General features: G+C 39.1%; 1 pseudogene; it reads right to left on the bottom strand.

Moving 5' to 3' along the window:
• Positions 1-9,477: 9,477 nt before the first annotated feature.
• On the bottom strand, positions 9,478-10,177 carry LOC124967973 (olfactory receptor 7D4-like; annotated as a pseudogene).
• Between the last annotated feature and the right edge of the window lie 8,404 nt (positions 10,178-18,581).

The raw sequence follows: 18,581 nt of genomic DNA, 5'->3' as shown, positions 1-18,581 counted from the left end.
ACAGCTGGTGTATCATCTGGGGAAGGAAGCAAAGGCAACACTCTGTGAACAGGCAAGTGGAGTTAGTCATCACTGTACAACATCACCCCCACACAATGCCCTTCACCCTGGATTGAGTCCTGATGAGAACTACAGTGTACTCAGCCAAGTGCCAGACCATTTTTTCTTTTGAAGAGTGTAATCATTCAGACTTTCCTTAAATTAGAAGACAACTTTCTTTCATTATCAACTCACAAGTTTTATTTCTCCTTTTTTAAGTCTTTGTATTGCTAAGGGGCTTTCCCCAAACTTCCAAATAATTCTCCACATCCTTTGAAAAAAGCTTTATTTCTAGCCAGGGCCGAATGTGCAGAAAACCAAACAGTTTTGCAACCCTCAACACTGACTGGGGATTAGAATATGCTTATAAGGCCTAAAATCACAAAGAGCAGAGGCAGGAGAAGCAATCATAACCACAAGGTATATTTCATATAAATGGAATGTTACAAAAAAGAGTCATGTAGCCACATTCTCAGAAATTACATTCTCAGCATTAGTCCCATAGCGAAGGATATTGTGGTCAGGGTGCAAGTAGGTAGGGGTGGACATGTTGGCTTCTATGAAAGTGGACTCATGTGGAAGGGGGCGCATTTTCACACAGGATGAGGTGTCTGAACAAAATGGGTAAGTCTGGGCTAATTTTGAAATCAGCCCATAAATTTCTTTCATGTGATCCCTACAGAAGAAATGAAGATAGCTCATATCTTTTCCTTCTTAGCCTTCATACCCCTCTATGCTAAAGCTCCATAACAGTGATTGAACACAGATTTTTAATTCAAACTACCTTTTTTCTGTGAGTTGACACTTCATAGTGACATGATAACTCTCTCAGTGCATTTCTTTATTTCTAATCATGTGGTTATTGGTATCACCTTATTGGTTAAGACTAAAAATGCCTATTGCTCAGTAGCAAATGAAAACTGCCATTATTATTACTAAAGTTACCTTAAAATTCCTTCTTAATGATATTTTGGATATATAAATCTTTCAATGCACCACACAGAGTTGGGATTTTAAAAGGGGATTCTCGAGTTAGATTTCCTTGGACGAATGGCTAGAAAGGTCCACCAAAGAAAACTAAAGTTCTTTCAAAGTACAGACCTCATGTTCATAGACTAAAGAAATATGAAATGTTCCTCTTCTCGATATTCAAGAAGTAAAGCCCAGTACCCATCTTTTCCCTCGCTTTCCTTCTTACTTTATCAGCCCCACTTGGCTAGGCCTGTTCTCTCCAGTGACTGTCCGGGGGAAGTCTCCTTTCTTTGTCTGTCCATGGAGAGCATGCTTGGGCTTTTCATCCAGACTAAGATTGCAGAAGTGCAGGCGTGGGGCACCAAGAGCATCGTGAAATTGTCTCTTGTCTCAAGATTTGAATTCTCAGAGCTCCTCATTAAATAAATTGTTCTATTTTTTCACTCTCCAAATCATTCATATCCCCTGGGGTACAAAGAAAGTACCCTAGTTGAGGAAGTTTTTAGTGAATTTTGCATCGGTGGAGGTAAAAGCAGTAGAAGATGATTTATTTTCTTCAAGAAAAATCTCTCTCTTTTTTTTTTGGTTTAATTTAAAACTAATATCCAAGTAGCATGGTCCTATAATCCCAGCAACTGTCAGATCCAGTCTAAGACCTGCCTCAGCATCTTAGCAAGACCCTGTGTCAAAATAAAAAATAGAAAGGACTAGGAATGTAGTTCAATGGTAATGTACCTCTGGGTTCAATCCCCAGTACTAAATACATAAATAAATAATGTACTAGTAATAGTGTATTTTCTAAGGAAACATTTATTTAAGGAATCAGTGCCTGGAACCACCTCTTATGATTTGCCTCCTTTTAACAATCTTTGGAGATTTTATATATAATTTCAGATTCGAAAAGTTACAGAGGAAAGTAGGGGTCACGAGGAAGATGAACCCTTTCAGGGTATGCCCCCAGTGACCCACCTCTTCCAGCCATGCCCTACCTGTTTACAGTTACCAACCAATTAGTTTGTTCAAAAGAGGATTGATAGATTAGTTTACAACTTTCATAATCTAAGCATTTCTCTTTAAAATATTTCTGCATCAACAGAACCTTCAGGTAATACTTCATATCCAAACCATAACAGATATATATCCAGTAGTAGGATTGCTGAATCATATGGCAGGATTATTTTTCTTTTTTATGGCCATTTGTGTCATTTTTCATACTGTTTGGACTTATTTGCATTCCCACATCCTTGTGAACACTTATCTTTTGTCTTTGGATAACAGTCATTCAAACAGAATTGATATCTTATAAAGATTTTTATTTGCATCTCCCCAATAACTAGTGATGTGAACAATTTTTCATATACTTATGCTCATTCATATTTCTTCTTTTGAAAAATATGTTTAGATCTTTGGTCTAATTTCTTTTAAGTTATCTGCTTCTTTCCTAATAAACTACTTGTATTCTTAACTCTTTTGGATATTAGACACAGATCAGATTTATAGTTTGCAAATTACTTCCCATTCCATAGACTTCCTATTCACACTGATGAGTTTTTCCTCTTGTGCAGAAGCTTTTTAATTTAAGGTAGTTTGTATTCATGCTTTGTGACTGGCACTTTAGAGGTCCTGTCCAAATAGTCATTGTCCAGATCAATGTCTTCTATGTTATCATTTAATAGTTTAATACTTTCAGATATTATTTGATATCTTTAGTCCATTTTGCATTGACTTTTGTCATGGTGTGAGATAAGAGACAAATTTTCTTCTTCCACACAGGCAAAACCAGTTCTCCATCACCATTTTTTGAAGACTATCCTTTTGCCATTGTGTATTCATAGGGACTTGGCTGATAATCAGTTGGTTTTAAATGCATGAATCTGTTTCTGGGCCGTCTGTTCCACTGGTCTGTTTCTTTTTAGGCCAGGACAACACTGTTTTAGTTGCTATAACTTTAAGGCATATTTTTAATCAGATAGTGACTGGGTTATTTCTTCGTAGTTCGATCTTGGTATGTTGCACATGCCAGTAATGGATTCACTTCTACTGGTTTATTCATGTTATTGCTGCATGGTTGTTTATGATATTCTCATGATTCCCAACATTCTTTTTGTTATCAGTTGAACTTCCTCCTTCTCTTCTGATTTTATTTATCTGAATTTTCTCCCTTTTTTTGTAGTTAGTGAAAGCACCCAGAAACCACTCTGGATGCAGGAACCCATGCAAGAAATTTTATTAGCTGGACAGCCAGAGCGTCTACCCACAGGGTGAGAGAGAGAGAGAGAAAGAGAAAGTAAGGAGGAGAGAGAAAATGAGGAGGAAAGAGAGAGAGAGAGAGAGAGAGAGGAGGAGGAGAGAGAAAAAAATGGTGGTGGAGCTATTCTTAAGTAGTGGAATCTCGCAGTCTAATAACAATGGACCAAAGGCTGGGGAGGAGGTTTAACAATCTAGATCAATTACTGACTAGGAAGTTCATGAGCTAACAATCTGGGTTGTAAAATGGTGTGGGGAAAGGAGAATAATGGCGGCAGCAAAATAGCAGATCTGATGTCAATAGTTAGTCTTGATAACAGTTTGTTGATAGTGTCTATTTTTCCATAAAACCACCCCTTGATTTCATTGATCTTTCCCTGGTTTTCTAGATTTTATTTATTTCCTCTGATCTTCATTATTCCTTTCATATTATTTTAATTTGAGGTTCAGTTCATTCTTATCTTTCTAGATCCTTACTGTGTAACATTATGTTATCTTCTTTTTGGATAGAGGTGTTCATTGCTATATTATAATGAAAATGATTACTATTGTAACAGTATTTACTTCTAACTTTCCTACTTAAGATACAATTGAGCCACCCACCACAATAACCTTATTGTTTATCTTCTATTTGTTTACTTGCTTGGACCAAGGTCTTTTATACACATTCAGATGCTTTGAATCACTCATTAGCGTCTGTTTTCACCAGTTTGAATGACTGACGTGCTTAGCATTTCCTGAAGGACAGTATGGTAGAGATGGACTCCCCACTGCTTATTTGTGAAAATATCTCTCCTTCACTTCTAAAAAACAGCTTCATATTATATTTTGATTATGATTAAACATGAGATAGTCACATAAGTATTGAATCTACCTGGAGAAGTTCTGATATTCTCATGATTCCCAACATTCTTTTTATTATCAGTTGATAACAAAATTTATACCTTTCTCTGGGTTTGGAAAGTTTTCTGCTATTATTTCTTTTCTTCTTTTTTTTTTTTTTTTTTCTTGTACGAGGAATTGAACCTTAGGGGACACTTAACTACTGAGACACATCCCCAGTCTTTTTTATAGTATATTTAGAGATCAGATCTCACTAAGTTGCTTAGGGCCTCCCTAATTGCTGAGGCTGGCTTTAAACTCATGATCCTCCTGTCTCAGCCTCCTGAGCTTCTGGGATTACAGGCATGTGCAACTGCACCTAGCCTCTGCTATTATTTCTTAAAAAAGATTTCTATCACTTTATCTTTGTCTTGAATCTAATGACTTGAATATTTTCTCATTTGATAATCTTCCATAAATTCTGTTATTTTTTCTTACTTCTTGTTATTTTTTTTTCAACTATTCTGATGGTATACTTTCCAATATACTACCTTAGAAAGCAAGGATTCATCTGCTTTATCAGTTCTGCTATTTATGGCTTTATTCCATTTACCATTGTACCTTTGTACCTCTAGGACTATTTCTTTTTGTGATATATGCATATGTAAATATGTTCATGTACATATATGAATATGTATGTGTGTATATATGATATAGTATCTGTTAAATTTCTCATTTTGGTCATTTGTTGTTTTCTTCCTTTCATTGAATGCTTCTCTGATTTTCTTGATTTTTGTTGAACCTCGTTAAATAAGTTATTTTGAATTTTCATCAGATAGCTTACACACTTTCTCTTCTATAGGGTCACTCATAGATACAGGTTTTGACTCTCTGGTGATGTCACGTTTCTCTGATTGCTACTGATTCTCATAGCAGTGGATCAGTGTCTGCATATTTGGAAAACTGTATACTCATTGCAGTCTTCATAGGCGGTAGCCTGTACCAAGATGCTAAGCAGGAGATGTGGCATGGTCCTATGCCTGGGACAATGGGTGACACCGTTATCACTAGGGGCACACTGAGCCTGGGACCACTGCTGTCAGAATTGTGCCAGGAAGCTGGGTGCAGTAGCACATGACTGTAATCCCAGTGCCTTGGGAGGCTGAGGCACGAGGAACATGAGTTCAAAGGCATCCTCAGCAACTCAGCAAGGCCCTGAGCAACTCAGCAGGACCCTGTCTCTAAATAAAATATTTTTAAAAAGGGTTGGGATGTGGCTTGTGGTAAGCACCCCTGGGTTCAATTCTCAGTACCAAAATTCTCAGTTATACTCAGTATACTCAGTTATACTCAGTATACTCAGTTATACTCAGTAGTCCATTCAAAGGATTAATCTATCTAACGGATTAATCTACTGATGAGGTTATAGCTCACATATCCTATCTTTTCACCTCTAAACATTGCTGTATGACCTAATGTTAACTTTTTGGTAGGCATTCCTAGATTCAAACCATAATATTCTACCCAAGTCCCTAAAAACTCATACCCATCTCAAAATGCAAAATGCATTCAGTCTATATCAAGGAGTCCCGATGGTTTTAGTAGTTCCAGCATTGCTAAATGTCTAAGCCAAAATCTCCTCTAGATCTCAATGCAAACTCAGCAGTGAGTCCCTGTAAGAATCAAAAACTGCACACCTTAATATACAATGGCATGGAGTAGACATTCCCATTCTAAAAGGGAGGAATAGGGGCACAGAAATCAGAAACCGGACAAAAGCATGACTGAAACCCAGGAGGGCAAACGAGTACTATAGCTCCATGTCTGGCACTGGGGGTGCAGGATGATGAGATACGGGTCCCAGCAGGTTTTGGCAACCCTGCCCCAATGGCCTTCTGACTGCAGCCCACGTGGCCTCTCTCTTGGCAGGGTTCTGCTCAATTCCTACAGCTCTCCACATTTCTGGCATCTTTTAATCTCTGGGGTCTCCATTGCAGTTTTGGTTTTACTCTCCCAGCTTCACCCATTGCCCTTTCAGAGGGGTCTACAGGGACTCCAACCCTGAAACGCTTTGCCTTGCTTCCTGGACTTTCCTTTGAAGTCTTGGTGAAAGCCTCCACTGCTCCTTAAGTATAGCATCCTGCAGAACCAGTAACGTGGGTAATGCCAAGGTCTGCCACCAGGAGCCAGGCCCTTTGGACTACAGCTACAGTGGGCTCTGAGTGCCGGGGAAGCTGACATGGTGAAACAAATCCTAGGGACACAACTTCATACCTGTGCGATGCAAGCTGTGTAGCCCCTGGGTCCCTTCTCAAAATAGTTTTCACTTGTACACCTTTGAGTCTGTCATGGGTGTCCTCTTACTGATTCCCGAGATCTCCTCCAGGCATCTTTCCTATTGTGCAAGCATTTAACTTTTCTTTAGTGGTGGTGATCTCTTCAACAATCATAGCTTCCTGGCAATTTTATGCACATTTTTTTCTGGTCAAATGTAAGTTTTTAAAATCTTTTTTCTCTGCCTTCTGTTCCCAATTACCACAGTAAACCTGACTATCTGCGGCTAGAAAAATCCATGCCACCACCTGAATGCTGTGCCGCTTGGAAATTGTCCCTGCCAGATTAATTTGTCTATCGCCTTTCTATTAGTTCTCACAGGAAGCATCAAAGCATAGGGAAAATGTAGGTAAGTTCTTTGCCAAATGTAGCACAAGTCCAATGCTCAATAGAGTCCTCATTTCCATCTGAGACCTCCTGAGCACAGCACTGTCCACATTCCTATCAGCACTCTGTTCTAAGCTCCCACCAGAATTGCCCACTAAGCTCTGCTCAGCATTCTGAGCCTTCCTCAGCCCTCATCTCCAAATTTTCCAAATTCCTCATGCAAATCAGTTCCAAAATATTTGAACCACATAGACAAGTTAGTCACAGCAATGACCCAACTTCTCTGTACCAGTTTCTTCATTGGTCAGCTTTTCATTACTGCAATGAAAAAAAATATATACAGGGGGCTGGGGCTATAGCTCAGTTGGTAGAGTGCTTGCCTCCCACTGGCAATCCCCAGCACCACACACACACACACAAAATATATATATATATATATATATATATATATTTATTTATATATATACACACATATATATCTGACAAGAACAATTTGGAGAAGAACAAATTGATTTTGAGGACCTGGTTTCAGAGGTTCAGTCCATGATCAACCAGCTCCACTGCTCTGGCCTGAAGTGAGGCAGAACATCATGGAGGAAAGGCCTACTGGGGGAAAGCTGCTCAGCTCATGGCAGGCAGGAGAGAGGGAGGATGCAGGGACAAGATACCGTCCCCAACGGCGTGGTCCCCCACAGTGACTTATGTCCTCCAGCCATGCCTGCCTGCCTACAGTAACACCCAGCAGACCATTCAAATTGTTAACCCATCAAGTGAATTAACCCAGGGGAGGTTACAGCTCTCATACTCCAATCTTTTCACCTCGGAACATTACTGCATTACATGAGCTTTTTGGTGAACAATGCTAAATCCAAACCATAAAATCTTTCAAGGAAAAATAACCAACAGCATCATGTACAGTGTCGCGTGAGGGTTTACTTGTTGTACATAGGACTCTGGATTGGGGGAGAAAAATCTCAGGAATGAGAACTTAACTGAGAACTAAAAGATCAGGATTAGGGTTCAGTCAACCACAATCATGCTTTTCTGAACTATTTCACAATAAAGCCAGGTTTTCTCTTATAAAGATGTTTAGAAAGACAACTCTATTACTTTTCACTGCCAAGTGGATATTTTAGTAATGACATGACTTACATGCACGTTCTGGTGAACTTTCCAAGAACAACCTCAACACAAAGGAAGGAAGGCAGACTGCCTATCTCACAGAAAACACAAAATTTAACTCAGAAATGTATCAGTAGTTTAGAAATAATGGCTAAGGTCCTAAAACTATTAGAATACAGCTAAGAATAACTTAATATTTTGAATCTTTGAAATGACACTAAAAGACATGAATTGCAAAAATTAGATATTATCAAAATTTAAAACTTTATACATCCAAAGTCATTATATATAAAATGGAGTCTAATAGAGGAATATACAGGACATAGAGAACAATGAAACATGATCTAGAGCACAGAAATAAATCTACATATTTCAGGATCATTTTAAGGTCAAATGATTTTTGACCAAGAGGTCAAGAACCCAGTCTTAGGAAAGGACAGTATCTTTAGTCGGTGATGCTAGGAAAACTGTATACCCATGTGCAGATAAATGAAATTAGACTCTCAGATCACACCACACACATACATACACACAAGAATCATGGAAACTGAATTCTTAAATGTAAGACCTGAAACTAAGGTGTTAGGAGAAAATACTATGACCCAGTTTGGGCAATGATTCTTTGCCAATATATCCCCAAACACAGCAAGAATGGAAGAATGAAACTGACTCAAACTCAGCAGCTTCCACATAGAAAGGAATCAGGCTGCAGAGTGAAGAGAAAGTCTACTTCAGGGAACAATGCATTTGGAAACCATACCTTAGATGAAAGTCCAATATTTGAAATATCTGGAATTCAAAACCTATGGTAAGAAATCAAATAACTTGAATAAAAATGGATAAAGTATCTAACATTTCTCAAAATAAAAAAGAGAGAAAAAGAAGAAGACATACAATTTATATATCGATAGACATGAGAAAAGTGCTCATCATCACTAATCATCAAGGTGTAATGCAAGTTAAAACCACAATGAGGTATCAACTCACACCTTTTGAGGGGCTATTATAAAAAACGCAGAAGTTGGAAAATGTTGGTAAGAATCCCAATCTGTTTCTTCCTTTGAGAAATGTGTAAATAAGGGGAAATACCTCAAACAAATGTTTGTGGGATTAAATAAACTTCTACATATAAGATGACCAGCATAGTCAGACTACGCAAACCACTTGAAGATTTGTTTTTCCAGAGGGGAAAAACAATCAAGTTAAGTTAAAAAGCATTAACATTCAAGCAATAATTTTTTCAGGAAAACATATAAGCATGAAATAAGTTCCTTATATTATATTGGAAATCAGGAAATCAGTATGATACAGAAATTTACCAAACTTAAAATTTTATGAAATACATATATGTGTGAACAATTAAAAAGGAGTTACTGAGGGAGTTGTCAGGAAGACATAAATATAAAAATTTATAAATGCAAAGTCATAGGTACTTTAGAAATAGAGTAAATGAAGCAAGTCCTTTAGAGGAGAAAAAGACACAGAATACTGTAATACACAACTTTTACCTTACAGACCACAACATACTCTTAGTTCTGAGGTCAGTGATTCAAGAAGGACAAGAGGTTGCTCTGCTAAGGAGTCTCCCCAGGGCGTCCTTCACATCCTTGTTCCTCAAGTTATATAGATAAAGGGGTTCAGCATGGGGGTGACCACAGTGTACATCACAGATGCCACAGAACTTCTCTGGGAAGAATGAGTCACAGCAGAACTGAGGTAGATCCCAAGCCCTGTTCCATAGAACAAGGAGACCACAGAGGTGAGACCCACAGTTGGAGAATGCTTTGTACTTGCCCACAGAGGAGGACATCCTCATTAAGGAGGAGACAATCTGAAAATAAGAGAAAAAGATCACAGTCATAGGAAACACACCCAACAGGGCAGTTGCTAAGTTAAAAAAGATGTTATTGGTAAGGGTATCAGAGCTGGTCACCTTGAGAAGTTGAGTTACTTCACAAAAGAAATGTGGGATTTCAGTGCCTACGAAGAAGATCAGCCTCTTCATCAGAAGGATATGAATCAGGGAGACCCATAACATGATGAGCCAAGAAATCAGAACCAGGAGGACACAGACCTTGGACTTCATAATGAATGTGTAATTCAGGGGGTAGCAGATAGCCACAAAGCAGTCAGAGGTCATCACAGATAGGAGGAAATTATCCACTCCACCATAAGTGTTAAAAATGTATAACTGAGTGAGGCATTCTATGTAGGAGATGTCTTTCCTCTGTGCTTGGATGTTCACCAGCATCTTTGGAACTGTGGTGGAGAAGCAGATACCAAAAAAGGACAGGTTGGAGAGGAAGAAGTACATGGGTGTGTGAAGGTGGGAGTCAGAGGAGATGGCCAGGATGATGAGCAGATTCCCAAGCACTGTGACCAGGTACATGAACAGGAGACAAAAGAGAAGAGGCTGTAATTCAGGATCCACTGAGAGGCCCAGGAGGAGGAACTGTGATACATTGGTACGGTTCTCTGCTTCCATATAGCCAGTGTATCTTCTGAAGAAGGAGGTAAAGTCACAGTCAATGAACAGTCAAGTGGAGGCTCTTTTAGTTATCATTATACAATGTCACCTTTGGATAGGTGATCACCCCATATAGATTTCTACAAATGAGTAAAATTTACTCAGTCAAATGGCAGTTCATTTTTGCCTTTCTTTCTTTCTTTCCTTCTTTATTTATTTGTTTGTTACAGAGATTAAAACTGGGGGCACTAAACCACTGAGCCCCATCCCCATGCCATGCATGGGGCTGTACTCCCCACGTACAGTATAGAGCTGTGATTGTAAAGTGGGATACTTGACTCAGACTTCTGGAGTAGGGCTTACTCCAACAACATACCATCTCTGTGACCTTGGGCAATTATTCAAACCCTCTTAGCTGTAAATACCTCAACTCTACAGCAGATAGAGTAAGTATTCATCACGTGGTAGGACTGAGAAGCAAAGTTAGATGAGATGAGGTCATGTTTCTATTGTGGTTCATGTGACTTAAAAATGGGCATTACAAAAGTATGAGTTCCTATTCCTGACAACTCAAGGAATCTGTCCTGCATGGCTACCACTTAGCAATATCCCTCTTAAACTGTGGCAGCCATCTTGCATGGACTTCTGGTCATTAGCAACACAGCAGTTTGGTTATTTCATTTGACCATCATATAGCACTTCTAAGTAATTCAGATTGATATGGTTCAGAAAGGTAAAATAATCACTGAGGACACATTTAATCTGAGGGTGGGTAGGAAAGTCTGCTCTGAAATAGAAATGCTCGAGAAGAGAAAGGAAGGATGGGCTATTGTTAATTAGTAAGAAAATAAATTGTTTAGGCCTAGAGAAGAGAATGTGTGGCTGCCTGTCCTATAAGACAGTGAGCTTGGTGAGAAGAGGACATGGGAGGCAGGGGAGGAATATGCAGACCCACGGTGCAGCTTCCGGTAACCTGCCTTTATGATGACCTCGCCGTGGTAAATTGGTGTTGAACTCTCATCATTTGTCTCTTCAGGACTTATATGGTGCCTGTCACATTGTGGGTACAGAACAATCACAAATGTTGGCAGTGTATTAAATATCAAGACCAAATATCAAGGAGAACTCAACCTTCCAACTTATCAAATGCCTGAATATCAGCTCAGAATGGAATAGAAAATTTAAATAAAAGCTCTCATATCTATTTTCAAAGAATAATACAGGAATAATAATATCAATTGTGGGACTGGAAACCAGTTTAAGTTAGATATATTTGTTCACATAGTTCATCATAAGACTAGGTAAACAAAGTGAAATCATATCCATGAGCATAACTGCATATATAAAGTACAATTGAAAAAAATTTTTCAGTCATTACTGTGGACAACAACCAGGGATGAGGCTTTGGGTATTCTGAGAAACCAAGGACATTTTCTCAACTGGTTAAAGACAAGTTAAGCCACCCACAGCCAACAGGAGATGCTATTTTAACGTATTTGTGTTACATTTATGAAAATGCCAAGGCAGTCTCCTCCAACTTCCACCTTTAGTATCTTTAGAACTCTTGAAGGGATTGGTAATATGAGAAAATTGAAATTGGACTGCATGCAGAACATGAAGAGTGATTACAGTCATGGCAGATGACAGTGTGAGCCTCAAGGCCAAATGGGAACTAGAACAAGGTAGAACTAAAAGAGTTGTCAGTAAAGCCAATTATCCAGGAAAATAGAGGGGACATAATAGAAAATATAAACCACCTTTGGGCAGAACAGATAAAACCTATTCATGATAGATCTTCAGTGATTAGTTAACAAATAAATAAAGGGATGCAAGAAATCTGATGAAAGCTTACAGTTTATAGGTGAGAGTAGAGAAGATTCAGAATATCTCCAGAAAATTAAAAAAGAAATTCTTCTTACTGGAGGGAGGCTCTGGATTCCAAAAACTGCAAAAATTACTGGATGGCAGAGGTCCAGGGGAAACTAAGATCCCTTCAAAGTACAGAGACTTCACTTCAAAAGTGAAAGAAACGGTGAAGCCCAGGAACTACATTTCTCTTCTGCTTACTCCACCAGCCTCACCGGCACAGACCCACTCTCTCCAATGTCCGTTGCTGAAGCCCTTCCTTCTCCACCATCTGTCCCCAGGAAGCCCTCTTGGTTCCAGGCTGAGATCAGAAAAGTACAGGGAGGAGCTAGAGAGGCATGCTTAAAAATTTCTCCTGTCTCAAGGTTTGAATTCTCCAAGTTCCTCATTAAGTAAATTGTTCTCTTATTTTCCTGCTCTCCAAACATTTCAGTTCCCTTGGGGCAATAAGGACAAAGTAGAGTGGGACATTTCTACATTTCTTGGCAATTTCCTGTCTGTAGAGGCAATGGCATGAGGGAGATGCATTTATTTCCTCCAAGAATAATCTACATTTTTGCTTTGGTTTGATTCAAAAGTCATAATGTGGCGCCTAAGGAAAGGTTAATTTCTGAAAGAACCAGTTCCAAGAACCATCTCCTCTAATACACCTCCTTTTGATAATCCGAGTTTTCAGATGTAATTTCAGATTCACGATATTATGGAAAAATGAAGTCCTTTCTTCTATGCTTTCCCTATTTTATTTTTTATGTTCATGAGTTTAATATTTATTGAAAATGATAGATAAAATTCTAGTATGCATTATATACAATATGGTATCTAGAAGTAGTTTGCATTATACAGTGGTTAATTCTTTAAAAAATCAACATATGCATTACCTCATTACTCAGCAATGTTAGGGTGAGAATACTTCACATCAGGATGTTTGTCAAGAATACAATCTGTTGTCAAAATGCTGTACAATAAGTCCTTGAAGTTATTCTTCATATCTAAATAGCATTTTGTACCCTTTGACCAACAGTTTTTCTCTGTCACCTACCTAAAGCCAAGCCTCAGGTAACCATGAGTCTATTTTCTATTTCTTCCAGATGCACTTTTTAAAATTCTACAATTAGTGGTCATGTGCTATTTAACTTATTTTTCTTGGTTTATTCCAGTTAATGTAGTGTTCTCCAGATCATCCATCCATGGGGTTCTAAAGACAGAATTCCCTTCTTTCCTTTGCCCAAAAGTATTTCATTTTGTATGTGTACCACATTTTCTTGGGTGAGTTCTAGGGATTGAATCCAGAGGCAGTTTACCACTGAGCTATATATCCAGCCCTTTTATTTATTTCTTTTTTCTTTTTTAATTTTAATTTAATTTTTTATTTTTACAGACTGCATTTTGGTTCAATGTACATGAATGGGATAAAAGTTTTCATTTCTGTGGTTGTGCATGATGTAGATTCACACCATTCATGTAATCATACATGTACAGGAGGTAATGATGTCTGTCTCAGTTCACTATCATGCCTTCCCCTGTCCCCTCCCCTTCTTCATTTCCCTCTACACAATCCAAATCTCCTCCATTCTTCTCTTATCCCCCGCCCCTTATGTATCATCATCCATATCTAAGAAAACATTCTTTATTTTGGGATTGACTTATCTCACTTAGCATGATATTCTCTATCTCCATCCATTTACCTGCAAATGCCACAATTTTATTCTTCTTTGTGACTGAATAATATTCCATTGTGTATATACACCACAGTTCCTTTATCCATTCATCTATTGAAGGGCATCTAAGTTGGTTCCACAATCTAGCTATTGTGAATTGAGCAGCTATAAACATTGATGTGACTGTGTTACTGTAGTAAGCTGATTTTAAGTCCACTGGGTCAAAACCGAGGAGTGGGATAACTGGGTCAAATGGTGGGTTCATTCCACGTTTTTTGAGGAAATCTCCATACTGCTTTCCAGAGTGCCTGCACTAATGTGCAACTCCACCAGCAATGTACGAGTGTGACTTTGTCCCCCACATCCACGCCAACACTTATTATTGCTTGCATTCTTGATGATAGCCATGCTAATTGGAGTGAGATGAAATCTTAGGGTGGTTTTGATTTGCATTTCTCTAATTACTAGAGGTGATGAACACATGAAACTTCACAGAAGAAGATATACAGGGCGATGATCAACAAATATTTTTTTGTTGTTGTTGAGATGGGGTTTCACTAGGTTGCTGAGGGTCTTGCACTTTGCCTAGGCCTTGAATTTGCAATATTCCTGCCTCAGCATCCTGAGTTGCTGGGATTACAGGTGCGCACCACCACTGTTTACCACATATTCTTCACATATCCGTTGATGGATGCATAGGTTTTCTCCACATCAGGGCTACTGTGAATAGCTGTGCAATGCACAGGAGAGCAGATATCTTCTCAACATACTGATCTTATTTACTTGAATGTGATGCTGGACACAGGCACTTTGACTTGGTAGTGATGGAAACAAAAACAAGTCAGAGGAGCAAATGTTCAGGAAGGGTTGTATCAGGGCTTCTGCTCCAGATGGGAGGGGGCAACACTGACAGGAGGGTACCAGCTGGCTGCCACAACAGAGGAGAGGGCCAGCTGTACTCACCTCTGCCAGGGGCACCAAGGTTTAGGAGTGTCGACTGTCTTTAGGTGAAGTTTGGAGGTGTGTTTTTCTTTTCCTGGGAGGGCACTGTAATTCCAAGGAAGGCAAGGTCAGTCCAGCTGGTCACCCTGGGGGTGAGCGCTAGTTTTTCACACCAATGCCATATTGTGTATAAATATCTCTGCCTTGAGATTAGGGACATAAATCATGTCAAGTAACAAGGCAGGGGCCCTGGGAATTGGCCATTTTGAGGGTTCCTGGACAGATTTTCCTTTTGTTGTCTGTCCTTAGAGATGTCTGTTGGAGATCCACGATGAGGGTATCCTGGCACTTTGTGGAGATCCACAATGATGGTAGCCTGGCCCTGATTTTGAGGTCCAAAAGACCTCTGGAGAGTCTGTGAGTTAGAAGGTAGGAATGGGCACATCATGGTCTCAATAGCTCACAAACCATGAGCTAAGGTGGGGCAGCAGGAGAAGCACATGCCATGTTTTTAATAGCTAAGGAGCGGGGAGCTGAGACCCTGGAGGGCATTTGCCTTTTGTCCTGGTGGTGGTGTCTGAGGGTCTCCTTCCCTCTTCAGAGAATTTACTCCCTTAATTTTAAGGGGTGCTGTTTTTCATGGGGTCCCTGGCTATCTCAAATATGTACCAAGCATTGGGACAGCTGCATCACATGGTAGTCCTGATTTTAATTTTTAAAATGCTTTTTATTATGGCATTATAGTTGTACATAATATTGGGGTTCATTTTGGCACAATCATACATGCATGGAATATAATTTGCTTCACTTCAGTCCCCAGTACTTTCCCTCTCCCTCCCTTCCCCAGTTCTTCCTCTACTGGTCTTCCTTCTATTTATGCCTATTTTTTTCCCTTAAATTAGTGCTTTCTAGATATACAGAGGGGTAGAATTCAGTGTGCTGTATTCATATATTCACAAAGCACAGTCTGGTCAATTTCATTCCCACATTCTTCTTTTGTCCATCCCTCCTTCCTCCCCTCGATCCTCTTTCCCTGGGCCACTGGTATCCCTTCTATTTTCATTGGATTACCCCAGGCTTTCTTTCCCCTTATTTTGGTCTTGCTTCCTGAGGGACCTTCTTATTAGTTTCTATGCTTCTTGTTCTAATGTACATTCCCATCAAACACTGTTAAATTGTTCTTCTTCCTCCACATCCTTGTCAATTGATAGCAGCCATTCTAACAGATGTTAATTAATATCTTACATGACTCTGATCTGCATTTATCAGATTGCTGTTTTCTGGGTTTTTGTTTGGTATCAGGGGCACTTAACAACTGAACCACATCCCCAGACCTTTTTATGCTTTATTTTGAGACAGGGTCTTACAAAGTTGCTTAGGGCCGTGCTAAGTTTCTGAGGCTGGCTTTGAACTTGCGATCCTCCTGCCTCAGCCTCCTGAGTCACTGGGATTACAGGCACGCATCACCATGCCTGACTGGTGATTTTAGCAACTTTTCATGTTCCTGCTGACCATTTATATTTCTTCTTCTAAGAAATTCCTGTGGAGGTCTCTTGCTCAATTTCTAATCAACTTACTCATTTTTCTACTATTGAATTATTTGAATAGTTTACATGTTTGGATATTACACTCGTATCAAATTTATATTTCACAAAAAATACCTCCCATTCTTTATGATTTCTCTCTACTGACATTTATCCTTAGTATGCAGAAGATTTTAAGTTTCATGTAACCCTATTTGTCTATTATTGCTTTCGTGACCAATGTTTTGGAGGTCATATCCAAAACAAAACAAAAAAAATCATTGCCAAATCAACATGGAAATTTTTCACTGTTTAACTACCTTTAATAGTTTTATGCTTTCAGGTGTTGCTTCTAAATAGTCCATTTTGTATTAATTTTCCTATATGGTATGAGATAAGGGTCTAATTTTCTTCTGTATATAGTAATCCAGTTTTCTAACACCACTTTTTGAAGAGGCTGACCATTTTTCATTGTGTTTTCATGGAACTTTGATAAAACAGTTGTATACAAACATGAATATTTATTCTGAGTCTTCTATTCCATTAGTATATGTATCTGTTTTTATGCCCATATCACAATGTTTGAACCACTGTAGCTTTGAAGTATATTAAAATCTGGTAGCAAATGAAATGTTTCTTCAGAATTCAATCTTGGTCCATTGTATGTATCAAGAAATTTGTTCACTTCTGTTAGATTACCCGATTCACTGTCATGTGATTGGTCCTAATAGTTTCTTAGGATCCTTTGCATTGATTCACAGTTGGTTTTGATCATGCTGGCCATGCATGCATCAGTGCCTGCACACTAAAAGAAGTTGGTACTTAATGCAGTCTTCAGAGACTAACTTTGTCTGGAAATGATTTTCAAAGTAATTCTGTACGGAGTTTCTGAGCAGGTGCAGTCACTAAGCCTGGGACCACTGTGGCTATTTCAGCACTAGGGGGCACACAAATGCTGGGACCAAGCTGCCAACCAAGTACCAGGCTGAAATTCTGTGGCCACGGAGGCTGCTGCAGTAAGGGGACTTCACAAAGCCTCATAGGCAGTGTGGCTGGTGTCTTGCTGGGGAAAGCCCTGTGCCCAGGCCTGCTGGGAGTTGTCTGTTGCTGAGGTTTGTCTGGAGTCCAGGTTTGTCTGGAGCCCAAAGCCAACACAGACAGCTGCTAATGGTGCAGACTGTAGATCAAGTCTGCCTTGCAGGGTTAATGGGTTCAACACCTGATGCTAGGATTTGTATGTCAACTCAGTCTGTGGGAACCATCCTACAGTCAAGGCGTATGGAGGTCTTCCCAGTTCTAGAACTTAATATATCAGGTCCAAGGCAGATCACCATGTCTACTTCCCTCCTCTTTCCCAAGGTGACAATGGCTCTTGGTGCCTTGCACTGCTAAGGGCAGGTTGATGTGGATTATATAAAACTGTCCTTTCTCCCCCTCTTATCTTTTACTATGTTTTATGGTTAACCAGGTACTATGGTTTAACTTAACTCTTTTTTATGGTATTTTCCTATGTAGACAATTAATGGAATTGTAAAATTTGTCCAACTATGCCACATAGATTTTTATTATGAGCACATGCAAGAAGGACATCCCAGTGATGCATCCAATTCTTAGAGTCTGTTTCCCAAGGAACACTGGCATCCCCAACACATATGGTGCCCCACAATAATTTATTCATCATGCATGGGGCTCAGGATTTGGGAAGGACTTTCGTTGAATGCTAAAATGAGAACTGAAAAATCATGGGTAAGACTGTCAATCATAATAAAACTTTCTTTCTGATCTGGTCCTCCATAACATCAATTCTCTCTCCTTGTAAAGCCATTAAACAGACAGAACTCCAGGCCACCACATCTCAATACAAAATGGGTTTTATTAACTCCACAGTGAAATTTCCAGGAACAATTTCAACACAAAGGAAGAAAGATGCACTCCAATCTTACAGCACACACAAAAATTAACTCAGAAATGCAACAACAGTTTAAATACATTGGCTAAAATCATAAAATGCTTAGAAGAAAACTGAGAATAGTGTCATTATTTTGGGTGATTGAAATGGCACCAAATGGATGAGCAACAAAAATAAAAATTAGATGTTAGTCTTCACTAAAATTAAGAATTAATAAAAGTATCATAAAGAAAATGGAGCATGATAGAGGAATCGAACATACACAAAGAAAACTGGAACAGAACAGAGGACACAGAAATAAATTCACTAATTCATAAAAGAATTCATGACCAACCACTTTTGACAAAGTCAGA

This window comes from Sciurus carolinensis, chromosome 17 (genome assembly GCF_902686445.1).
Source record: "Sciurus carolinensis chromosome 17, mSciCar1.2, whole genome shotgun sequence".
Lineage (NCBI taxonomy): Eukaryota > Metazoa > Chordata > Mammalia > Rodentia > Sciuridae > Sciurus > Sciurus carolinensis.
Note: the sequence above shows the minus strand (reverse complement) of the source record. Positions and strands in the feature narration are given on the sequence as shown.